This window comes from Salvelinus fontinalis, chromosome 5 (assembly GCF_029448725.1).
Source record: "Salvelinus fontinalis isolate EN_2023a chromosome 5, ASM2944872v1, whole genome shotgun sequence".
NCBI classification, from domain to species: domain Eukaryota; kingdom Metazoa; phylum Chordata; class Actinopteri; order Salmoniformes; family Salmonidae; genus Salvelinus; species Salvelinus fontinalis.
Window position 1 is genome coordinate 55,871,540 of NC_074669.1, and position 25,423 is coordinate 55,896,962.

Consider the following 25,423-nt stretch of genomic DNA (forward strand, 5'->3'; position numbering starts at 1 on the left):
CGATCTCTGAATACTGACAAATATATTAGGCTACAGTTGTTCAGAGTCTACCAATTAATGTGATTATAATAGTCTATTGGGGAGGAGTGAATGAGACACCTGGCGCCATTCAAACAGGCCCTCGTCTTTTCTACACTGCGTGCAAGTTTGAGCCTAATCAATTGTCAACCCCTGAGAAGGACAACTTTAACCAAACTTATCTTTTTTAAATCGTTTTTTTTTGTCTTTGATAGACCCGGAAAAGCAAACACATTTATCCACTTGTAAATCATTCTGAATAAATGTAATACATGATCATTATTACTGCACATCACAAAATAGTCCCCATTGGTTAGTGATAAACCGGTGGTTTGAGCCCTGAATGCTGGTTTAGTTGCCGTGGGGAACCTGTAAGATCCACCATATCCATTAGTCTTTTCTATAAATTACTGTGTTTTATGTTGGTGTTAACAGCTGCAGTCTAGAAATGGAACAGCTAGGCCACTGACCATGATGTTAGGAGAGCTGCGGCAGACCACCTCAAACATGCTCCTTGTAGAGCCTGAGGTGGTGGTTTCCAAGTCACCACAACACAGGGCCGTTGCTAACGCAGCGAAATAAATCTATCATTTTGATGGATAATTATTCAATTAATTATATGTATTTGAACTTAACTGTATTTGGTCTGTTATCACCGTTTTACATCGTGTTCTTTGGCTGAATGTTTTGTGCAAATACTGGAGTAATGTAATGAGTAGTGTGATTGTTCATTTAAAAAAAAATACAGACCATTTTTTGGTTACTGCCTCCAGGTGTATAGGTTACAAGTACAGTGAAATGGTGTTCTTTGCAAGTCGTTTAAACAACGACCTGAAAAACATGTCATTTCATCTTTCACTTTCAACCAAAACGGGCCGTAGACGGATGTCTTTTCAACAAAAACCGAATGTATATTAGCCGTCGGGCATAGTCGTCTTTTTAACGACAGTTTGATGGGTGGGACTGTTCTACTGTATCTTCGTACGTTCAGCTCTGACATCGCTCGTCCATCTGTATATGGTCTAAATTCATTCCTACTGAGATTTGTTTGTATTGGGTAAATGTTGTGAAGTGTGTTAGATATTACTGCACTGTCGGAGCTAGAAGCACAAGTATTTCGCAATATCTGATAATCACGTGAATGTGACCATTTTTTTTTTATTTGAGTAGTAGGCGACTGTTTCTCCTCCATGTCTGGGGTTCGTACGCCACCCTGTGGTCGATGGTGGAATCACATGTTACGGAGATCAGAAAACAAGCGTGATGAAACTTTTCCTACAATGTCTGGAACGCTACAAAACACCAGAAATAGTTGGTGTCATTCGTTTGGCTGTGTGTGCACCAACGTGATTTCAGCATTTTGGTACATCGTCTACTTGTGTGTAATCAGACGGACAGTTATACAAACAATGCAATGTATAGAATTTCTACCGTGTTGCATGATGGCAAAACAGTCGGACCGTGATATAATATAGCAAAACAAAGTGCATCGCTTTTCCACCGCTTTGTGTGCAACTGTATACCTAAATGTCATTAAACCCTGGTCGATATGATGTGATATTATCAGTAGTAGAAGTGGTAACCGTGAGTTAAACATCTTTGCCCTGGAATGAGTCGCCCTCTACTAACGTGTACAACTCATACTTACCTGGCAAGGGAGACACCGTGATCAAGAAGGCGGTTCACCCAGGGCGAGGCTCAGCCATTGCACTCCGACTGTGCTGACCCCTGCGAATTTCTCAAATGTGGAAATCTCGATTGCATAATTTATGGTAGTGGGGGGACTGCATTCGCGCTCTCCCCTGATCTTCATGTTAAAAATAATGTTTGAGATGTTTTAAATTGTTATGTCAGGTGAGTTCTGATGGTTTTCCTATTGAGGAGATTTGTCAACATTTCCATTTTCGTATCAGATGAATGGCTATATAGAATGTAGGCTCTGTTTAAAAGGCAACCAAGGCCTCAGAGATACATTTTGTCTTCTGAAAACAACAATGTGTGTGATCTGTTATTGTACCACTGGTGATTATGCCTGTCATGTCCGGATTATGTCAAGGAAAAGGTCATCTGGATTGAGGTTATATTTGCTAGATAATTAAGTCATTTATTGGACAGTTTGTAATATAAGGCCACAATAAACCGGCTGCATCACATCCGGCCGTGATTGGGAGTCCCATAGGGCGGCGCACAATTGGACCAGCGTCGTCAGGTTTGTCCGGGGTATGCAGTCAATGTAAATAAGAATTTGATCTTAGCTGACTTGCAATATTAATTGACAACAATAGATTACTGCTCATTGTAACATATTGATCAAAATTAAGAGGGAGGAAATTGATTGAATGACTTGGATAATCACATTAGCTTTGACAGACATTACCCTGGTCAACCATTACCATGACAACATACATTTCCCTGGTCAACCATTACCATGCCACAGACATTTCCCTGGTCAACCATTACCATGCAACAGACAGTTCCCTGGTCAACTATGCCACAGACATTTCCCTGGTCAACCATTTATTTTTATTTATTTATTTATTTAACCTTTATTTAACCAGGTAGGCAAATTGAGAACACGTTCTCATTTACAATTGCGACCTGGCCAAGATAAAGCAAAGCAGTTCGACACATACAACAACACATAGTTACACATGGAGTAAAAACAAACATATAGTCAATAATACAGTGAAAAAAATAAAAAAATAAGTCTATATACAATGTGAGCAAGTGAGGTGAGATAAGGGAGGTGAAGGCAAACAGATATATGTATAAATAAATAAAAATATAAAAAGGCCATGGAGGCGAAGTGAGTACAACACAGCAAGTAAAATAAAAACTAAAAAAAAACACTGGAATGGTTGGTTTGCATTGGAAGAAAGTGCAAAGTAGAGACAGAAATAATGGGGTGCAAAGGAGCAAAATAAATTAATAAATAAATACAGTAGGTAAAGAGGTAGTTGTTTGGGCTAAATTGTAGATGGGTTATGTACAGGTGCAGTAATCTATGAGCTGCTCTGACAGCTGGTGCTTAAAGCTAGTGAGGGAGATAGGTGTTTCCAGTTTCAGAGATTTTTGTAGTTCGTTCCAGTCATTGGCAGCAGAGAACTGGAAGGAGAGGCGTCCAAAGGAAGAATTGGTTTTGGGGGTGACTAGAGAGATATACCTGCTGGAGCGCGTGCTACGGGTAGGTGCTGCTATGGTGACCAGCGAGCTGAGATAAGGGGGGACTTTACCTAGCAGGGTCTTGTAGATGACCTGGAACCAATGGGTTTGGCGACGAGTATGAAGCGAGGGCCAGCCAACGAGAGTGTACAGGTCGCAGTGGTGGGTAGTATATGGGGCTTTGGTGACAAAACGGATGGCACTGTGATAGACTGCATCCAATTTATTGAGTAGGGTTTTGGAGGCTATTTTGTAAATGACATCACCGAAGTCGAGGATTGGTAGGATGGTCAGTTTTACAAGGGTATGTTTGGCAGCATGAGTAAAGGATGCTTTGTTGCGGAATAGGAAGCCAATTCTAGATTTGACTTTGGATTGGAGATGTTTGATGTGGGTCTGGAAGGAGAGTTTACAGTCTAACCAGACACCTAGGTATTTGTAGTTGTCCACATATTCTAAGTCAGAGCCGTCCAAAGTAGTGATGTTGGACAGGCGGGCAGGAGCAGGCAGCGATCGGTTGAAGAGCATGCATTTGGTTTTACTTGTATTTAAGAGCAGTTGGAGGCCACGGAAGGAGAGTTGTATGGCATTGAAGCTCGCCTGGAGGGTTGTTAACACAGTGTCAAAAGAAGGGCCAGAAGTATACAGAATAGTGTCGTCTGCGTAGAGGTGGATCAGAGAATCACCAGCAGCAAGAGCGACATCATTGATGTAAACAGAGAAGAGAGTCGGTCCAAGAATTGAACCCTGTGGCACCCCCATAGAGACTGCCAGAGGCTCGGACAACAGACCCTCCGATTTGACACACTGAACTCTATCAGAGAAGTAGTTGGTGAACCAGGCGAGGCAATCATTAGAGAAACCAAGGCTGTCGAGTCTGCCAATGAGGATGTGGTGATTGACAGAGTCAAAAGCCTTGGCCAGGTCAATGAATACGGCTGCACAGTATTGTTTCCTATCGATGGCGGTTACGATATCGTTTATGACCTTGAGCGTGGCTGAGGTGCACCCATGACCAGCTCTGAAACCAGATTGCATAGCGGAGAAGGTGTGGTGTGATTCGAAATGGTCGGCAATCTGTTTGTTGACTTGGCTTTCGAAGACCTTAGAAAGGCAGGGTAGGATAGATATAGGTCTGTAGCAGTTAGGGTCAAGGGTGTCCCCCCCTTTGAAGAGGGGGATAACCGCAGCTGCTTTCCAATCTTTGGGGATCTCAGACGACACGAAAGAGAGGTTGAAGAGGCTAGTAATAGGGGTGGCAACAATTTCAGCAGATAGTTTTAGAAAGAAAGGGTCCAGATTATCTAGCCCGGCTGATTTGTAAGGGTCCAGATTTTGCAGCTCATTAAGAACATCAGCTGACTGTATTTGGGAGAAAGAGAAATGGGGAAGGCTTGGGCGAGTAGCAGAGGGGAGGGCAGTGCTGTTGTCCCGGGTAGGTATTACCATGCCACAGACATTTCCCTTGTCAACCATTACCATGCCACAGAGAGTTCCCTGGTCAACCATTACCATGCCACAGACATTTCCCTGGTCAATCATTCCACAGACATTCCCTGGTCAACCATTACCATACCACAGACATTTCCCTGGTCATCCATTACCATGCAACAGACATTTCCCTGGTCAACCATTACCATGCCACATACATTTCCCTGGTCAACCATTACCATGACAACATACATTTCCCTGGTCAACCATAACCATGCTGCAGACATTTCCCTGGTCAACCATGCCACAGACATTTCCCTTGTCAACCATTACCATGCCGTAGACATTTCCCTGGTCAACCATTACCATTCCACAGACATTTCCCTGGTCAAACATTACCATGCCAACAGAAATTTCCCTGGTCAAACATTACCATACCACAGACATTTCCCTGGTCATCCATTACCATTCCACAGACATTTCCCTGGTCATCCATTACCACGCCACAGACATTTCCCTGGTCAACCATTACCACTCCACAGACATTTCCCTGGTCATCCATTACAATGCCACAGACATTTCCCTGGTCAACCATTACCACTCCACAGACATTTCCCTGGTCATCCATTACAATGCCACAGACATTTCCCTGGCCAACCATTTCACAGACATTTCCCTGGTCAACCATTACCATGCCAACAGACATTTCCCTGGTCATCCATCACCATGCCACAGACATTTCCCTGGTCAACCATTACATGCCACAGACATTTCCCTGGTCAACCATTACCATACCACAGACATTTCCCTGGTCCATTTATTTCCTGATGAAGTCAGTCAAAACAAAGATGTCAGTGGAGTGGGTCTTTCTAAAACCAGACTGTAGTTCTGATAAGAGTATTCTTGCCAGTATATTCATCCATCTATTCATAAATGACTTCTTCCAGCACCTTAGACTGCATACTCAACATAGATACAGGTCTGTTTTCCTGCCCTTCTTGTGGATAGGGGTCAATCTAACATTGGCCATATACCACAACCCCAGAGGTACATTATTGCTATTAGAAACTGGTTACCAACTAAATTAGAACAGTAAAATTATATATTTTTGTCAATCTGCATTCAGGGCTCAAACCACCCAGTTTATAATTTGTAATAGATCACCTGTCTGAAAAGTACGACAAACTATGAGTTGTAGTAGCCTATTCAATTGGCCCAGCGTTGTCCAGGTTTGGCCGGTGTAGGCCGTCAATGTAAATAAATAATTTGTTGCCTAGTTAAATAAAGGTTAAATAAAGATAATTAAATAAAAGCTCAGCTATTGAGGCCAAAACAACCACTTAGTCAAGCTATTTGTGACTGTGATTTCAGTATGTGCATGTCGTATGCATCAATACGTGTAACACTTACTGTTAAGAAAAACGTTTCTCCCACGTCCTATTACCACAGATAGAACAATGTGTTCATTATTAACGTCTCTGTTACTGTAGCTACTAGAGGTGTGTGGAGTAGTCAGACAAAACGAGGATCGTACCTGATATGGGCAATTTTCTTGATACGATTATGATCTAAGTCTTTTTTGTAATAATCTGTGATCGGAATAAACATATTTTTTTTCGGATGCCAGCAAGAATCTCTCAGTCATGTGCGTGATCTAAATAAATCACCTGGCTAGTTTCCGTGTCTGTGCTGTCCCCAGTCCACCTGGCCTTGCTGCTGTTCTAGTTTCAACTGTTCTGCCTGCGGCTATGGAACCCTGACCTGTCCACCGGACGTGCTACCTGTCCCAGACCTGCTGTTTTCAACTCTCTAGAGACCGCAGGAGCGGTAGAGATACTCTTAATGATCGGCTATGAAAAGCCAACTGACATTTACTCCTGATTATTATTATTATTATTATCATTCCACAGACATTTCCCTGGTCAACCATTACCATGCCACAGACATTTCCCTGGTCAATCATTCCACAGACATTTCCCTGGTCATCCATTACCATGCCACAGACATTTCCCTGGCCAACCATTTCACAGACATTTCCCTGGTCAACAATTACCATGTTAAAGATAATGTTTGAGATGTTTTAAATTGTTATGTCAGGTGAGTTCTGATGATTTTCCTATTGAGGAGATTTGTCAACATTTCCATTTTCGTATCAGATGAATGGCTATATAGAATGTAGGCTCTGTTTAAAAGGCAACCAAGGCCTCAGAGATACATTTTGTCTTCTGAAAACAACAATGTGTGTGATCTGTTATTGTACCACTGGTGATTATGCCTGTCATGTCCTGATTATGTCAAGGAAAAGGTCATCTGGATTGAGGTTATATTTGCTAGATAATTAAGTCATTTATTGGACAGTTTGTAATATAAGGCCACAATAAACCGGCTGCATCACATCCGGCCGTGATTGGGAGTCCCATAGGGCGGCGCACAATTGGACCAGCGTCGTCAGGTTTGTCCGGGGTATGCAGTCAATGTAAATAAGAATTTGATCTTAACTGAGTTGCAATATTTATTGACAACAATAGATTACTGCTCATTGTAACATATTGATCAAAATTAAGAGGGAGGAAATTGATTGAATGACTTGGATAATCACATTAGCTTTGACAGACATTTCCCTGGTCAACCATTACCATGACAACATACATTTCCCTGGTCAACCATTACCATGCCACAGACATTTCCCTGGTCAACCATTACCATGCCACAGACAGTTCCCTGGTCAACCATGCCACAGACATTTCCCTGGTCAACCATTACCATGCCACAGATATTTCCCTTGTCAACCATTACCATGCCACAGACATTTCCCTTGTCAACCAATACCATGCCACAGACAGTTCCCTGGTCAACCATTACCATACCACAGACATTTCCCTGGTCATCCATTACCATGTCACATACATTTCCCTGGTCAACCATTACCATGGCACAGACATTTCCCTGGTCAACCATTACCATGACAACATACATTTCCCTGGTCAACCATAACCATGCTGCAGACATTTCCCTGGTCAACCATTCCACAGACATTTCCCCTGTCAACCATTACCATGCTGTAGACATTTCCCTGTTCAACCATTACCATGCCACAGACATTTCCCTGGTCAATCATTCCACAGACATTTCCCTGGTCAACCATTACCATACCACAGACATTTCCCTGGTCATCCATTACCATGCCACAGACATTTCCCTGGCCAACCATTTCACAGACATTTCCCTGGTCAACCATTACCATGCCAACAGACTTTTCCCTGGTCATCCATTACATGCCACAGACATTTCCCTGGTCAACCATTACCATGCCACAGACATTTCCCTGGTCATCCATTACCATGCCACAGACATTTCCCTGGTCAACCATTACCATACCACAGACATTTCCCTGGTCCATTTATTTCCTGATGAAGTCAGTCAAAACAGAGATGTCAGTGGAGTGGGTCTTTCTAAAACCAGACTGTAGTTCTGATAAGAGTATTCTTGCCAGTATATTCATCCATCTATTCATAAATGACTTCTTCCAGCACCTTAGACTGCATACTCAACATAGATACAGGTCTGTTTTCCTGCCCTTCTTGTGGATAGGGGTCAATCTAACATTGGCCATATACCACAACCCCAGAAGTACATTATTGCTATTAGAAACTGGTTACCAACTAAATTAGAACAGTAAAATTATATATTTTTGTCAATCTGCATTCAGGGCTCAAACCACCCAGTTTATAATTTGTAATAGATCACCTGTCTGAAAAGTACGACAAACTATGAGTTGTAGTAGCCTATTCAATTGGCCCAGCGTTGTCCAGGTTTGGCCGGTGTAGGCCGTCAATGTAAATAAATAATTTGTTGCCTAGTTAAATAAAGGTTAAATAAAGATAATTAAATAAAAGCTCAGCTATTGAGGCCAAAACAACCACTCAGTCAAGCTATTTGTGACTGTGATTTCAGTATGTGCATGTCGTATGCATCAATACGTGTAACACTTACTGTTAAGAAAAACGTTTCTCCCACGTCCTATTACCACAGATAGAACAATGTGTTCATTATTAACGTCTCTGTTACTGTAGCTACTAGAGGTGTGTGGAGTAGTCAGACAAAAAAAGGATCGTACCTGATATGGGCAATTTTCTTGATACGATTATGATCTAAGTCTTTTTTGTAATAATCTGTGATCGGAATAAACATATTTTTTTTCGGATGCCAGCAAGAATCTCTCAGTCATGTGCGTGATCTAAATAAATCACCTGGCTAGTTTCCGTGTCTGTGCTGTCCCCAGTCCACCTGGCCTTGCTGCTGTTCCAGTTTCAACTGTTCTGCCTGCGGCTATGGAACCCTGACCTGTCCACCGGACGTGCTACCTGTCCCAGACCTGCTGTTTTCAACTCTCTAGAGACCGCAGGAGCGGTAGAGATACTCTTAATGATCGGCTATGAAAAGCCAACTGACATTTACTCCTGATTATTATTATTATTATTATCATTCCACAGACATTTCCCTGGTCAACCATTACCATGCCACAGACATTTCCCTGGTCAATCATTCCACAGACATTTCCCTGGTCATCCATTACCATGCCACAGACATTTCCCTGGCCAACCATTTCACAGACATTTCCCTGGTCAACAATTACCATGTTAAAGATAATGTTTGAGATGTTTTAAATTGTTATGTCAGGTGAGTTCTGATGATTTTCCTATTGAGGAGATTTGTCAACATTTCCATTTTCGTATCAGATGAATGGCTATATAGAATGTAGGCTCTGTTTAAAAGGCAACCAAGGCCTCAGAGATACATTTTGTCTTCTGAAAACAACAATGTGTGTGATCTGTTATTGTACCACTGGTGATTATGCCTGTCATGTCCTGATTATGTCAAGGAAAAGGTCATCTGGATTGAGGTTATATTTGCTATATAATTAAGTCATTTATTGGACAGTTTGTAATATAAGGCCACAATAAACCGGCTGCATCACATCCGGCCGTGATTGGGAGTCCCATAGGGCGGCGCACAATTGGACCAGCGTCGTCAGGTTTGTCCGGGGTATGCAGTCAATGTAAATAAGAATTTGATCTTAACTGACTTGCAATATTTATTGACAACAATAGATTACTGCTCATTGTAACATATTGATCAAAATTAAGAGGGAGGAAATTGATTGAATGACTTGGATAATCACATTAGCTTTGACAGACATTTCCCTGGTCAACCATTACCATGACAACATACATTTCCCTGGTCAACCATTACCATGCCACAGACATTTCCCTGGTCAACCATTACCATGCCACAGACAGTTCCCTGGTCAGTCATGCCACAGACATTTCCCTGGTCAACCATTACCATGCCACAGACATTTCCCTTGTCAACCATTACCATGCCACAGACATTTCCCTTGTCAACCAATACCATGCCACAGACAGTTCCCTGGTCAACCATTACCATACCACAGACATTTCCCTGGTCATCCATTACCATGTCACATACATTTCCCTGGTCAACCATTACCATGGCACAGACATTTCCCTGGTCAACCATTACCATGACAACATACATTTCCCTGGTCAACCATAACCATGCTGCAGACATTTCCCTGGTCAACCATTCCACAGACATTTCCCTTGTCAACCATTACCATGCTGTAGACATTTCCCTGTTCAACCATTACCATGCCACAGACATTTCCCTGGTCAATCATTCCACAGACATTTCCCTGGTCAACCATTACCATACCACAGACATTTCCCTGGTCATCCATTACCATGCCACAGACATTTCCCTGGCCAACCATTTCACAGACATTTCCCTGGTCAACCATTACCATGCCAACAGACTTTTCCCTGGTCATCCATTACATGCCACAGACATTTCCCTGGTCAACCATTACCATGCCACAGACATTTCCCTGGTCATCCATTACCATGCCACAGACATTTCCCTGGTCAGCCATTACCATACCACAGACATTTCCCTGGTCCATTTATTTCCTGATGAAGTCAGTCAAAACAGAGATGTCAGTGGAGTGGGTCTTTCTAAAACCAGACTGTAGTTCTGATAAGAGTATTCTTGCCAGTATATTCATCCATCTATTCATAAATGACTTCTTCCAGCACCTTAGACTGCATACTCAACATAGATACAGGTCTGTTTTCCTGCCCTTCTTGTGGATAGGGGTCAATCTAACATTGGCCATATACCACAACCCCAGAAGTACATTATTGCTATTAGAAACTGGTTACCAACTAAATTAGAACAGTAAAATTATATATTTTTGTCAATCTGCATTCAGGGCTCAAACCACCCAGTTTATAATTTGTAATAGATCACCTGTCTGAAAAGTACGACAAACTATGAGTTGTAGTAGCCTATTCAATTGGCCCAGCGTTGTCCAGGTTTGGCCGGTGTAGGCCGTCAATGTAAATAAATAATTTGTTGCCTAGTTAAATAAAGGTTAAATAAAGATAATTAAATAAAAGCTCAGCTATTGAGGCCAAAACAACCACTTAGTCAAGCTATTTGTGACTGTGATTTCAGTATGTGCATGTCGTATGCATCAATACGTGTAACACTTACTGTTAAGAAAAACGTTTCTCCCACGTCCTATTACCACAGATAGAACAATGTGTTCATTATTAACGTCTCTGTTACTGTAGCTACTAGAGGTGTGTGGAGTAGTCAGACAAAAAAAGGATCGTACCTGATATGGGCAATTTTCTTGATACGATTATGATCTAAGTCTTTTTTGTAATAATCTGTGATCGGAATAAACATATTTTTTTTCGGATGCCAGCAAGAATCTCTCAGTCATGTGCGTGATCTAAATAAATCACCTGGCTAGTTTCCGTGTCTGTGCTGTCCCCAGTCCACCTGGCCTTGCTGCTGTTCCAGTTTCAACTGTTCTGCCTGCGGCTATGGAACCCTGACCTGTCCACCGGACGTGCTACCTGTCCCAGACCTGCTGTTTTCAACTCTCTAGAGACCGCAGGAGCGGTAGAGATACTCTTAATGATCGGCTATGAAAAGCCAACTGACATTTACTCCTGATTATTATTATTATTATTATCATTCCACAGACATTTCCCTGGTCAACCATTACCATGCCACAGACATTTCCCTGGTCAATCATTCCACAGACATTTCCCTGGTCATCCATTACCATGCCACAGACATTTCCCTGGCCAACCATTTCACAGACATTTCCCTGGTCAACAATTACCATGTTAAAGATAATGTTTGAGATGTTTTAAATTGTTATGTCAGGTGAGTTCTGATGATTTTCCTATTGAGGAGATTTGTCAACATTTCCATTTTCGTATCAGATGAATGGCTATATAGAATGTAGGCTCTGTTTAAAAGGCAACCAAGGCCTCAGAGATACATTTTGTCTTCTGAAAACAACAATGTGTGTGATCTGTTATTGTACCACTGGTGATTATGCCTGTCATGTCCTGATTATGTCAAGGAAAAGGTCATCTGGATTGAGGTTATATTTGCTATATAATTAAGTCATTTATTGGACAGTTTGTAATATAAGGCCACAATAAACCGGCTGCATCACATCCGGCCGTGATTGGGAGTCCCATAGGGCGGCGCACAATTGGACCAGCGTCGTCAGGTTTGTCCGGGGTATGCAGTCAATGTAAATAAGAATTTGATCTTAACTGACTTGCAATATTTATTGACAACAATAGATTACTGCTCATTGTAACATATTGATCAAAATTAAGAGGGAGGAAATTGATTGAATGACTTGGATAATCACATTAGCTTTGACAGACATTTCCCTGGTCAACCATTACCATGACAACATACATTTCCCTGGTCAACCATTACCATGCCACAGACATTTCCCTGGTCAACCATTACCATGCCACAGACAGTTCCCTGGTCAGTCATGCCACAGACATTTCCCTGGTCAACCATTACCATGCCACAGACATTTCCCTTGTCAACCATTACCATGCCACAGACATTTCCCTTGTCAACCAATACCATGCCACAGACAGTTCCCTGGTCAACCATTACCATACCACAGACATTTCCCTGGTCATCCATTACCATGTCACATACATTTCCCTGGTCAACCATTACCATGGCACAGACATTTCCCTGGTCAACCATTACCATGACAACATACATTTCCCTGGTCAACCATAACCATGCTGCAGACATTTCCCTGGTCAACCATTCCACAGACATTTCCCTTGTCAACCATTACCATGCTGTAGACATTTCCCTGTTCAACCATTACCATGCCACAGACATTTCCCTGGTCAATCATTCCACAGACATTTCCCTGGTCAACCATTACCATACCACAGACATTTCCCTGGTCATCCATTACCATGCCACAGACATTTCCCTGGCCAACCATTTCACAGACATTTCCCTGGTCAACCATTACCATGCCAACAGACTTTTCCCTGGTCATCCATTACATGCCACAGACATTTCCCTGGTCAACCATTACCATGCCACAGACATTTCCCTGGTCATCCATTACCATGCCACAGACATTTCCCTGGTCAGCCATTACCATACCACAGACATTTCCCTGGTCCATTTATTTCCTGATGAAGTCAGTCAAAACAGAGATGTCAGTGGAGTGGGTCTTTCTAAAACCAGACTGTAGTTCTGATAAGAGTATTCTTGCCAGTATATTCATCCATCTATTCATAAATGACTTCTTCCAGCACCTTAGACTGCATACTCAACATAGATACAGGTCTGTTTTCCTGCCCTTCTTGTGGATAGGGGTCAATCTAACATTGGCCATATACCACAACCCCAGAAGTACATTATTGCTATTAGAAACTGGTTACCAACTAAATTAGAACAGTAAAATTATATATTTTTGTCAATCTGCATTCAGGGCTCAAACCACCCAGTTTATAATTTGTAATAGATCACCTGTCTGAAAAGTACGACAAACTATGAGTTGTAGTAGCCTATTCAATTGGCCCAGCGTTGTCCAGGTTTGGCCGGTGTAGGCCGTCAATGTAAATAAATAATTTGTTGCCTAGTTAAATAAAGGTTAAATAAAGATAATTAAATAAAAGCTCAGCTATTGAGGCCAAAACAACCACTTAGTCAAGCTATTTGTGACTGTGATTTCAGTATGTGCATGTCGTATGCATCAATACGTGTAACACTTACTGTTAAGAAAAACGTTTCTCCCACGTCCTATTACCACAGATAGAACAATGTGTTCATTATTAACGTCTCTGTTACTGTAGCTACTAGAGGTGTGTGGAGTAGTCAGACAAAAAAAGGATCGTACCTGATATGGGCAATTTTCTTGATACGATTATGATCTAAGTCTTTTTTGTAATAATCTGTGATCGGAATAAACATATTTTTTTTCGGGTGCCAGCAAGAATCTCTCAGTCATGTGCGTGATCTAAATAAATCACCTGGCTAGTTTCCGTGTCTGTGCTGTCCCCAGTCCACCTGGCCTTGCTGCTGTTCCAGTTTCAACTGTTCTGCCTGCGGCTATGGAACCCTGACCTGTCCACCGGACGTGCTACCTGTCCCAGACCTGCTGTTTTCAACTCTCTAGAGACCGCAGGAGCGGTAGAGATACTCTTAATGATCGGCTATGAAAAGCCAACTGACATTTACTCCTGATTATTATTATTATTATTATCATTCCACAGACATTTCCCTGGTCAACCATTACCATGCCACAGACATTTCCCTGGTCAATCATTCCACAGACATTTCCCTGGTCATCCATTACCATGCCACAGACATTTCCCTGGCCAACCATTTCACAGACATTTCCCTGGTCAACAATTACCATGTTAAAGATAATGTTTGAGATGTTTTAAATTGTTATGTCAGGTGAGTTCTGATGATTTTCCTATTGAGGAGATTTGTCAACATTTCCATTTTCGTATCAGATGAATGGCTATATAGAATGTAGGCTCTGTTTAAAAGGCAACCAAGGCCTCAGAGATACATTTTGTCTTCTGAAAACAACAATGTGTGTGATCTGTTATTGTACCACTGGTGATTATGCCTGTCATGTCCTGATTATGTCAAGGAAAAGGTCATCTGGATTGAGGTTATATTTGCTAGATAATTAAGTCATTTATTGGACAGTTTGTAATATAAGGCCACAATAAACCGGCTGCATCACATCCGGCCGTGATTGGGAGTCCCATAGGGCGGCGCACAATTGGACCAGCGTCGTCAGGTTTGTCCGGGGTATGCAGTCAAATTTGATCTTAACTGACTTGCAATATTTATTGACAACAATAGATTACTGCTCATTGTAACATATTGATCAAAATTAAGAGGGAGGAAATTGATTGAATGACTTGGATAATCACATTAGCTTTGACAGACATTTCCCTGGTCAACCATTACCATGACAACATACATTTCCCTGGTCAACCATTACCATGCCGCAGACATTTCCCTGGTCAACCATGCCACAGACATTTCCCTGGTCAAACATTACCATACCACAGACATTTCCCTGGTCATCCATTACCATTCCACAGACATTTCCCTGGTCATCCATTACCATGCCACAGACATTCCCCTGGTCAACCATTCCACCTACATTTCCCTGGTCAAACATTACCATTCCACAGACATTTCCCTGGTCAAACATTACCATACCACAGACATTTCCCTGGTCATCCATTACCATGCCACAGACATTTCCCTGGCCAACCATTTCACAGACATTTCCCTGGTCAACCATTACCATGCCAACAGACATTTCCCTGGTCAACCATTACCATAACACAGACATTTCCCTTGTCAACCATTACCATGCCACAGACAGTTCCCTGGTCAACCATTACCATGCCACAGACATTTCCCTTGTCAACCATTACCATGCCACAGACATTTCCCTGGCCAATCATTCCACAGACATTTCCCTGATCAACCATTACCATGCCACAGACATTTCCCTGGTCAATCATTCCACAGACATTCCCTGGTCAACCATTACCATACCACAGACATTTCCCTGGTCATCCATTACCATGCAACAGACATTTCCCTGGTCAACCATTACCATGCCACATACATTTCCCTGGTCAACCATTACCATGACAACATACATTTCCCTGGTCAACCATAACCATGCTGCAGACATTTCCCTGGTCAACCATTCCACAGACATTTCCCTTGTCAACCATTACCATGCCGTAGACATTTCCCTGGTCAACCATTACCATTCCACAGACATTTCCCTGGTCAACCATTACCATTCCACAGACATTTCCCTGGTCAAACATTACCATTCCACAGACATTTCCCTGGTCAAACATTCCCATACCACAGACATTTCCCTGGTCATCCATTACCATTCCACAGACATTTCCCTGGTCATCCATTACCATGCCACAGACATTTCCCTGGTCAACCATTACCATTCCACAGACATTTCCCTGGTCAAACATTACCATTCCAAAGACATTTCCCTGGTCAAACATTACCATTCCACAGACATTTCCCTGGTCATCCATTACCATGCCACAGACATTTCCCTGGCCAACCATTTCACAGACATTTCCCTGGTCAACCATTACCATGCCAACAGACATTTCCCTGGTCAACCATTACCATAACACAGACATTTCCCTTGTCAACCATTACCATGCCACAGACAGTTCCCTGGTCAACCATTACCATGCCACAGACATTTCCCTTGTCAACCATTACCATGCCACAGACATTTCCCTGGCCAATCATTCCACAGACATTTCCCTGATCAACCATTACCATGCCACAGACATTTCCCTGGTCAATCATTCCACAGACATTCCCTGGTCAACCATTACCATACCACAGACATTTCCCTGGTCATCCATTAACATGCAACAGACATTTCCCTGGTCAACCATTACCATGCCACATACATTTCCCTGGTCAACCACTACCATGACAACATACATTTCCCTGGTCAACCATAACCATGCTGCAGACATTTCCCTGGTCAACCATTCCACAGACATTTCCTTGTCAACCATTACCATGCCGTAGACATTTCCCTGGTCAACCATTACCATTCCACAGACATTTCCCTGGTCAACCATTACCATTCCACAGACATTTCCCTGGTCAAACATTACCATTCCACAGACATTTCCCTGGTCAAACATTACCATACCACAGACATTTCCCTGGTCATCCATTACCATTCCACAGACATTTCCCTGGTCATCAAATACCATGCCACAGACATTTCCCTGGTCAACCATTACCATTCCACAGACATTTCCCTGGTCAAACATTACCATTCCACAGACATTTCCCTGGTCATCCATTACCATGCCACAGACATTTCCCTGGTCAACCATTACATGCCACATACATTTCCCTGGTCAACCATTACCATGCCACAGACATTTCCCTGGTCAACCATTACCATGCCACAGACATTTCCCTGGCCAACCATTTCACAGACATTTCCCTGGTCAACCATTACCATGCCAACATACATTTCCCTGGTCATCCATTACCATGCCACAGACATTTCCCTGGTCAACCATTACATGCCACAGACATTTCCCTGGTCAACCATTACCATACCACAGACATTTCCCTGGTCAACCATTACCATGCCACAGACATTTCCCTGGCCAACCATTTCACAGACATTTCCCTGGTCAACCATTACCATGCCAACAGACATTTCCCTGGTCATCCATTACATGCCACAGACATTTCCCTGGTCAACCATTACCATGCCACAGACATTTCCCTGGTCATCCGTTACCATGCCACAGACATTTCCCTGGTCAACCATTACCATACCACAGACATTTCCCTGGTCCATTTATTTCCTGATGAAGTCAGTCAAAACAGAGATGTCAGTGGAGTGGGTCTTTCTAAAACCAGACTGTAGTTCTGATAAGAGTATTCTTGCCAGTATATTCATCCATCTATTCATAAATGACTTCTTCCAGCACCTTAGACTGCATACTCAACATAGATACAGGTCTGTTTTCCTGCCCTTCTTGTGGATAGGGGTCAATCTAACATTGGCCATATACCACAACCCCAGAAGTACATTATTGCTATTAGAAACTGGTTACCAACTAAATTAGAACAGTAAAATTATATGTTTTTGTCAATCTGCATTCAGGGCTCAAACCACCCAGTTTATAATTTGTAATAGATCACCTGTCTGAAAAGTACGACAAACTATGAGTTGTAGTAGCCTATTCAATTGGCCCAGCGTTGTCCAGGTTTGGCCGGTGTAGGCCGTCAATGTAAATAAATAATTTGTTGCCTAGTTAAATAAAGGTTAAATAAAGATAATTAAATAAAAGCTCAGCTATTGAGGCCAAAACAACCACTTAGTCAAGCTATTTGTGACTGTGATTTCAGTATGTGCATGTCGTATGCATCAATACGTGTAACACTTACTGTTAAGAAAAACGTTTCTCCCACGTCCTATTACCACAGATAGAACAATGTGTTCATTATTAACGTCTCTGTTACTGTAGCTACTAGAGGTGTGTGGAGTAGTCAGACAAAACGAGGATCGTACCTGATATGGGCAATTTTCTTGATACGATTATGATCTAAGTCTTTTTTGTAATAATCTGTGATCGGAATAAACATATTTTTTTTCGGGTGCCAGCAAGAATCTCTCAGTCATGTGCGTGATCTAAATAAATCACCTGGCTAGTTTCCGTGTCTGTGCTGTCCCCAGTCCACCTGGCCTTGCTGCTGTTCCAGTTTCAACTGTTCTGCCTGCGGCTATGGAACCCTGACCTGTCCACCGGACGTGCTACCTGTCCCAGACCTGCTGTTTTCAACTCTCTAGAGACCGCAGGAGCGGTAGAGATACTCTTAATGATCGGCTATGAAAAGCCAACTGACATTTACTCCTGATTATTATTATTTGACCATGCTGGTCATTTATGAACATTTGAACATCTTGGCCATGTTCTGTTATAATCTCCACCCTGCACAGCCAGAAGAGGACTGGCCACCCCTCATAGCCTGGCTCCTCTCTAGGTTTCTTCCTAGGTTTTGGCCTTTCTAGGGAGTTTTTCCTAGCCACCGTGCTTCTACACCTGCATTGCTTGCTGTTTGGGGTTTTAGGCTGGGTTTCTGTACAGCACTTCGAGATATTAGCTGATGTACGAAGGGCTATATACAATTAACTTGATTTGATTTGTAAAGAGAAGGGCGGGCTGTAGGTTGATCCTGCTGCTCTGATTGGATAGAGTGAAGCTATAGTTCTTCCTCCGCTGGCTTCATCATTTCATCCTCTCTCTTTTCCTGGCATGTTTCTGGTCTGATCATAGGATCATCATTTAGAGTCCTGCAGCCTGCTACTATGATAAATTACAAATACGAGTATGTCCATGTCAGCACACCCCTAGTAGCTACTAGTGTGTCTTGTTGTTGATGAAGTAGTAGGCGACTGTTTATCCTCCATGTCTGAGGGTCGTTGCTTCCCTGTGGTCGATGGTGGAATCATATTTTACTGAGAGCAGAAAACAAGCGTGATGAAACTATTCCTACAACGTCTGGAACGCTACAAAACACCAGAAATAGTTGGTGTCATTTGGTTGGCTGTGTGTGCACGAACGTGATTTCAGCATTTTGGAACGTCGCCTACTTGTGTGTAATCAGACAGACATTTAGACAAAAAAAATCAATGTGTATAGAATTTCTACCTTGTTGCATGATGGGAAAATAGTCAGACAGTGATATAATATAGTAAAACAAAGTGCATCGCTTGTCCACCGCTTTGTCCTCAACTGTATTCATAAATGTCATTAAACCCTGGTCGATATGATGTGATATTATCAGTAGTAGAAGTGGTAACCGTGAGTCAAACACCGTTGTCCTGGAATCAGTGGCTCTCTACCAACGTGTACAACTCATACTTACCTGGCAAAGGAGACACCGTGATCAAGAAAGCGGTTCACCCAGGGCGAGGCTCAGCCATTGCACTCCGGCTGTGCTGACCCCTGCGAATTCCTCAAATGTGGAAATCTCGATTGCATAATTTATGGTAGTGGGGGACTGCGTTCGCGCTCTCCCCTGATCTTCAGGTTAAAAATAATGTTTGAGATGTTTTAAATTGTTATGTCAGTTGAGTTCTGATGATTTTCCTATTGAGAAGGAGATTTGTCAACATTTCCATTTTCGTATCAGATGAATGGCAATATAGAATGTAGGCTCTGTTTAAAAGGCAACCAAGGCCTCAGAGATACATTTTGTCTTCTGAAAACAACAATGTGTGTGATCTGTTATTGTACCACTGGTGATTATGCCTGTCATGTCCGGAATATTTCAAGGAAAAAGTCATCTGGATTGAGGTTATATTTGCTAGATAATTAAGTCATTTATTGGACAGTTTGTAATATAAGGCCACAATAAACCGGCTGCATCACATCCGGCCGTGATTGGGAGTCCCATAGGGCGGCGCACAATTGGACCAGCGTCGTCAGGTTTGTCCGGGGTATGCAGTCAATGTAAATAAGAATTTGATCTTAACTGACTTGCAATATTTATTGACAACAATAGATTACTGCTCATTGTAACATATTGATCAAAATTAAGAGGGAGGAAATTGATTGAATGACTTGGATAATCACATTAGCTTTGACAGACATTTCCCTGGTCAACCATTACCATGACAACATACATTTCCCTGGTCAACCATTACCATGCCACAGACATTTCCCTGGTCAACCATTACCATGCCACAGACAGTTCCCTGGTTAACCATGCCACAGATATTTCCCTGGTCAACCATTACCATGCCACAGACATTTCCCTTGTCAACCATTACCATGCCACAGACATTTCCCTTGTCAACCATTACCATGCCACAGACAGTTCCCTGGTCAACCATTACCATGCCACAGACATTTCCCTTGTCAACCATTACCATGCCGCAGACATTTCCCTGGTCAACCATGCCACAGACATTTCCCTTGTAAACCATTACCATGCCACAGACAGTTCCCTGGTCAACCATTACAATGCCACCAGACATTTCCCTTGTCAACCATTACCATGCCACAGACAGTTCCCTGGTCAATCATTCCACAGACATTTCCTGGTCAACCATTACCATACCACAGACATTTCCCTGGTCAACCATTACCATGCCACAGACATTTCCCTGGTCAACCATGACAACAGACATTTCCCTGGTTAACCATTACCATGCTGCAGACATTTTCCTGGTCAACCATTACCATACCACAGACATTTCCCTGGTCAACCATTACCATGCCACAGACATTTCCCTGGTCAACCATGACAACAGACATTTCCCTTGTCAACCATTACCATGCCGCAGACATTTCCCTGGTCAACCATGCCACAGACATTTCCCTGGTCAACCATTACCATGCCAAAGACATTTCCCTTGTCAACCATTACCATGCCACAGACAGTTCCCTGGCCAATCATTCCACAGACATTTCCCTGGTCAACCATTAACATGCCACAGACATTTCCCTGGTCAACCATTACCATGCTGCAGACATTTCCCTGGTCAACCATTACCATGCCACAAACATTTCCCTTGTCAACCATTACCATGCCACAGACAGTTCCCTGGCCAATCATTCCACAGACATTTCCCTGGTCAACCATTACCATGCCACAGACAGTTCCCTGGCCAATCATTCCACAGACATTTCCCTGGTCAACCATTACCATGCCACAGACATTTCCCTGGTCAATCATTCCACAGACATTCCCTGGTCAACCATTACCATACCACAGACATTTCCCTGGTCATCCATTACCATGCCACAGACATTTCCCTGGTCAACCATTACCATGCCACATACATTTCCCTGGTCAACCATTACCATGACAACATACATTTCCCTGGTCAACCATTACCATGCCACAGATATTTCCCTGGTCAACCATTACCATGACAACATACATTTCCCTGGTCAACCATTCTACAGACATTTCCCTTGTCAACCATTACCATGTCGCAGACATTTCCCTGGTCAACCATGACAACAGACATTTCCCTGGCCAAACATTGCAATTCCACAGACATTTCCATGGTCAAACATTACCATTCCACAGACATTTCCCTGGTCAAACATTACCATACCACAGACATTTCCCATGTCATCCATTACAATGCCACAGACATTTCCCTGGTCAACCATTACCATACCACAGACATTTCCCTGGTCATCCATTACCATGCCACAGACATTTCCCTGGTCAAACATTACCATTCCACAGACATTTCCCTTGTCAACCATTACCATGCCACAGACAGTTCCCTGGTCAATCATTCCACAGACATTTTCCTGGTCAACCATTACCATACCACAGACATTTCCCTGGTCTACCATTACCATGCCACAGACATTTCCCTGGTCAACCATGACAACAGACATTTCCCTGGTCAACCATTACCATGCCACAGACATTTCCCTTGTCAACCATTACCATGCCGCAGACATTTCCCTGGGCAACCATGCCACAGACATTTCCCTGGTCAATCATTACCATGCCACAGACAGTTCCCTGGCCAATCATTCCACAGACATTTCCCTGGTCAACCATTACCATGCCACAGACATTTCCCTGGTCAATCATTCCACAGACATTCCCTGGTCAACCATTACCATACCACAGACATTTCCCTGGTCATCCATTACCATACCACAGACATTTCCCTGGTCAACCATTACCATGCCACATACATTTCCCTGGTCAACCATTACCATGACAACATACATTTCCCTGGTCAACCATAACCATGCTGCATACATTTCCCTGGTCAACCATTCCACAGACATTTCCCTTGTCAACCATTACCATGCTGTAGACATTTCCCTGGTCAACCATTACCATGCCACAGACATTTCCCTGGTCAATCATTCCACAGACATTTCCCTGGTCAACCATTACCAAACCACAGACATTTCCCTGGTCATCCGTTACCATGCCACAGACATTTCCCTGGTCAAACATTACCATTCCACAGACATTTCCCTGGTCAACCATGACAACAGACATTTCCCTGGTCAACCATTACCATGCTGCAGACATTTCCCTGGTCAACCATTACCATACCACAGACATTTCCCTTGTCAACCATTACCATGCCGCAGACATTTCCCTGGTCAACCATGCCACAGACATTTCCCTGGTCAACCATTACCATGCCACAGACATTTCCCTTGTCAACCATTACCATGCCACAGACAGTTCCCTGGCCAATCATTCCACAGACATTTCCCTGGTCAACCATTAACATGCCACAGACATTTCCCTGGTCAACCATGACAACAGACATTTCCCTGGTCAACCATTACCATGCTGCAGACATTTCCCTGGTCAACCATTACTATGCAACAGACATTTCCCTTGTCAACCATGCCACAGACATTTCCCTGGTCAACCATTACCATGCCACAGACATTTCCCTTGTCAACCATTACCATGCCACAGACATTTCCCTGGTCAATCATTCCACAGACATTCCCTGGTCAACCATTACCCTACCACAGCCATTTCCCTGGTCATCCATTACCATGCCACAGACATTTCCCTGGTCAACCATTACCATGCCACAGACATTTCCCTGGTCAACCATTCCACAGACATTTCCCTTGTCAACCATTACCATGCTGTAGACATTTCTCTGGTCAACCATTACCATGCCACAGACATTTCCCTGGTCAATCATTCTCATACCACAGACATTTCCCTGGTCATCCATTACCATGCCACATACATTTCCCTGGTCAAACATTACCATTCCACAGACATTTCCCTGGTCATCCATTACCATGCCACAGACATTTCCCTGACCAACCATTTCACAGACATTTCCCTGGTCAACCATTACCATGCCAACAGACTTTTCCCTGGTCATCCATTACATGCCACAGACATTTCCCTGGTCAACCATTACCATGCCACAGACATTTCCCTGGTCATCCATTACCATGCCACAGACATTTCCCTGGTCAACCATTACCATACCACAGACATTTCCCTGGTCCATTTATTTCCTGATGAAGTCAGTCAAAACAAAGATGTCAGTGGAGTGGGTCTTTCTAAAACCAGACTGTAGTTCTGATAAGAGTATTCTTGCCAGTATATTCATCCATCTATTCATAAATGACTTCTTCCAGCACCTTAGACTGCATACTCAACATAGATACAGGTCTGTTTTCCTGCCCTTCTTGTGGATAGGGGTCAATCTAACATTGGCCATATACCACAACCCCAGAGGTACATTATTGCTATTAGAAACTGGTTACCAACTAAATTAGAACAGTAAAATTATATGTTTTTGTCAATCTGCATTCAGGGCTCAAACCACCCAGTTTATAATTTGTAATAGATCACCTGTCTGAAAAGTACGACAAACTATGAGTTGTAGTAGCCTATTCAATTGGCCCAGCGTTGTCCAGGTTTGGCCGGTGTAGGCCGTCAATGTAAATAAATAATTTGTTGCCTAGTTAAATAAAGGTTAAATAAAGATAATTAAATAAAAGCTCAGCTATTGAGGCCAAAACAACCACTCAGTCAAGCTATTTGTGACTGTGATTTCAGTATGTGCATGTCGTATGCATCAATACGTGTAACACTTACTGTTAAGAAAAACGTTTCTCCCACGTCCTATTACCACAGATAGAACAATGTGTTCATTATTAACGTCTCTGTTACTGTAGCTACTAGAGGTGTGTGGAGTAGTCAGACAAAACGAGGATCGTACCTGATATGGGCAATTTTCTTGATACGATTATGATCTAAGTCTTTTTTGTAATAATCTGTGATCGGAATAAACATATTTTTTTTCGGGTGCCAGCAAGAATCTCTCAGTCATGTGCGTGATCTAAATAAATCACCTGGCTAGTTTCCGTGTCTGTGCTGTCCCCAGTCCACCTGGCCTTGCTGCTGTTCCAGTTTCAACTGTTCTGCCTGCGGCTATGGAACCCTGACCTGTCCACCGGACGTGCTACCTGTCCCAGACCTGCTGTTTTCAACTCTCTAGAGACCGCAGGAGCGGTAGAGATACTCTTAATGATCGGCTATGAAAAGCCAACTGACATTTACACCTGATTATTATTATTTGACCATGCTGGTCATTTATGAACATTTGAACATCTTGGCCATGTTCTGTTATAATCTCCACCCTGCACAGCCAGAAGAGGACTGGCCACCCCTCATAGCCTGGTTCCTCTCTAGGTTTCTTCCTAGGTTTTGGCCTTTCTAGGGAGTTTTTCCTAGCCACCGTGCTTCTACACCTGCATTGCTTGCTGTTTGGGGTTTTAGGCTGGGTTTCTGTACAGCACTTCGAGATATTAGCTGATGTACGAAGGGCTATATAAAATAAACTTGATTTGATTTGTAAAGAGAAGGGCGGGCTGTAGGTTGATCCTGCTGCTCTGATTGGATAGAGTGAAGCTATAGTTCTTCCTCCGCTGGCTTCATCATTTCATCCTCTCTCTTTTCCTGGCATGTTTCTGGTCTGATCATAGGATCATCATTTAGAGTCCTGCAGCCTGCTACTAGGATAAATTACAAATTCGAGTATGTCCATGTCAGCACACCCCTTAGTAGCTACTAGTGTGTCTTGTTGTTGATGAAGTAGTAGGCGACTGTTTCTCCTCCATGTCTGAGGGTCGTTGCTTCCCTGTGGTCGATGGTGGAATCATATTTTACTGAGAGCAGAAAACAAGCGTGATGAAACTATTCCTACAACGTCTGGAACGCTACAAAACACCAGAAATAGTTGGTGTCATTCGGTTGGCTGTGTGTGCACGAACGTGATTTCAGCATTTTGGTACGTCGCCTACTTGTGTGTAATCAG

At 42.9% G+C, this 25,423-nt stretch overlaps 2 non-coding genes across 2 annotated transcripts; both read left to right on the forward strand.

The window, feature by feature from the left end:
* Nucleotides 1-1,658: 1,658 nt before the first annotated feature.
* Nucleotides 1,659-1,823, forward strand: LOC129856259 (U1 spliceosomal RNA). The gene has a single exon (XR_008759673.1). It is a non-coding gene; the product is annotated as a U1 spliceosomal RNA (small nuclear RNA).
* Nucleotides 1,824-19,483: 17,660 nt separating this feature from the next.
* LOC129856380 (U1 spliceosomal RNA) lies at nucleotides 19,484-19,647 on the forward strand. Its single transcript, XR_008759782.1, has one exon. It is a non-coding gene; the product is annotated as a U1 spliceosomal RNA (small nuclear RNA).
* The last annotated feature ends 5,776 nt before the right edge of the window (nucleotides 19,648-25,423 follow it).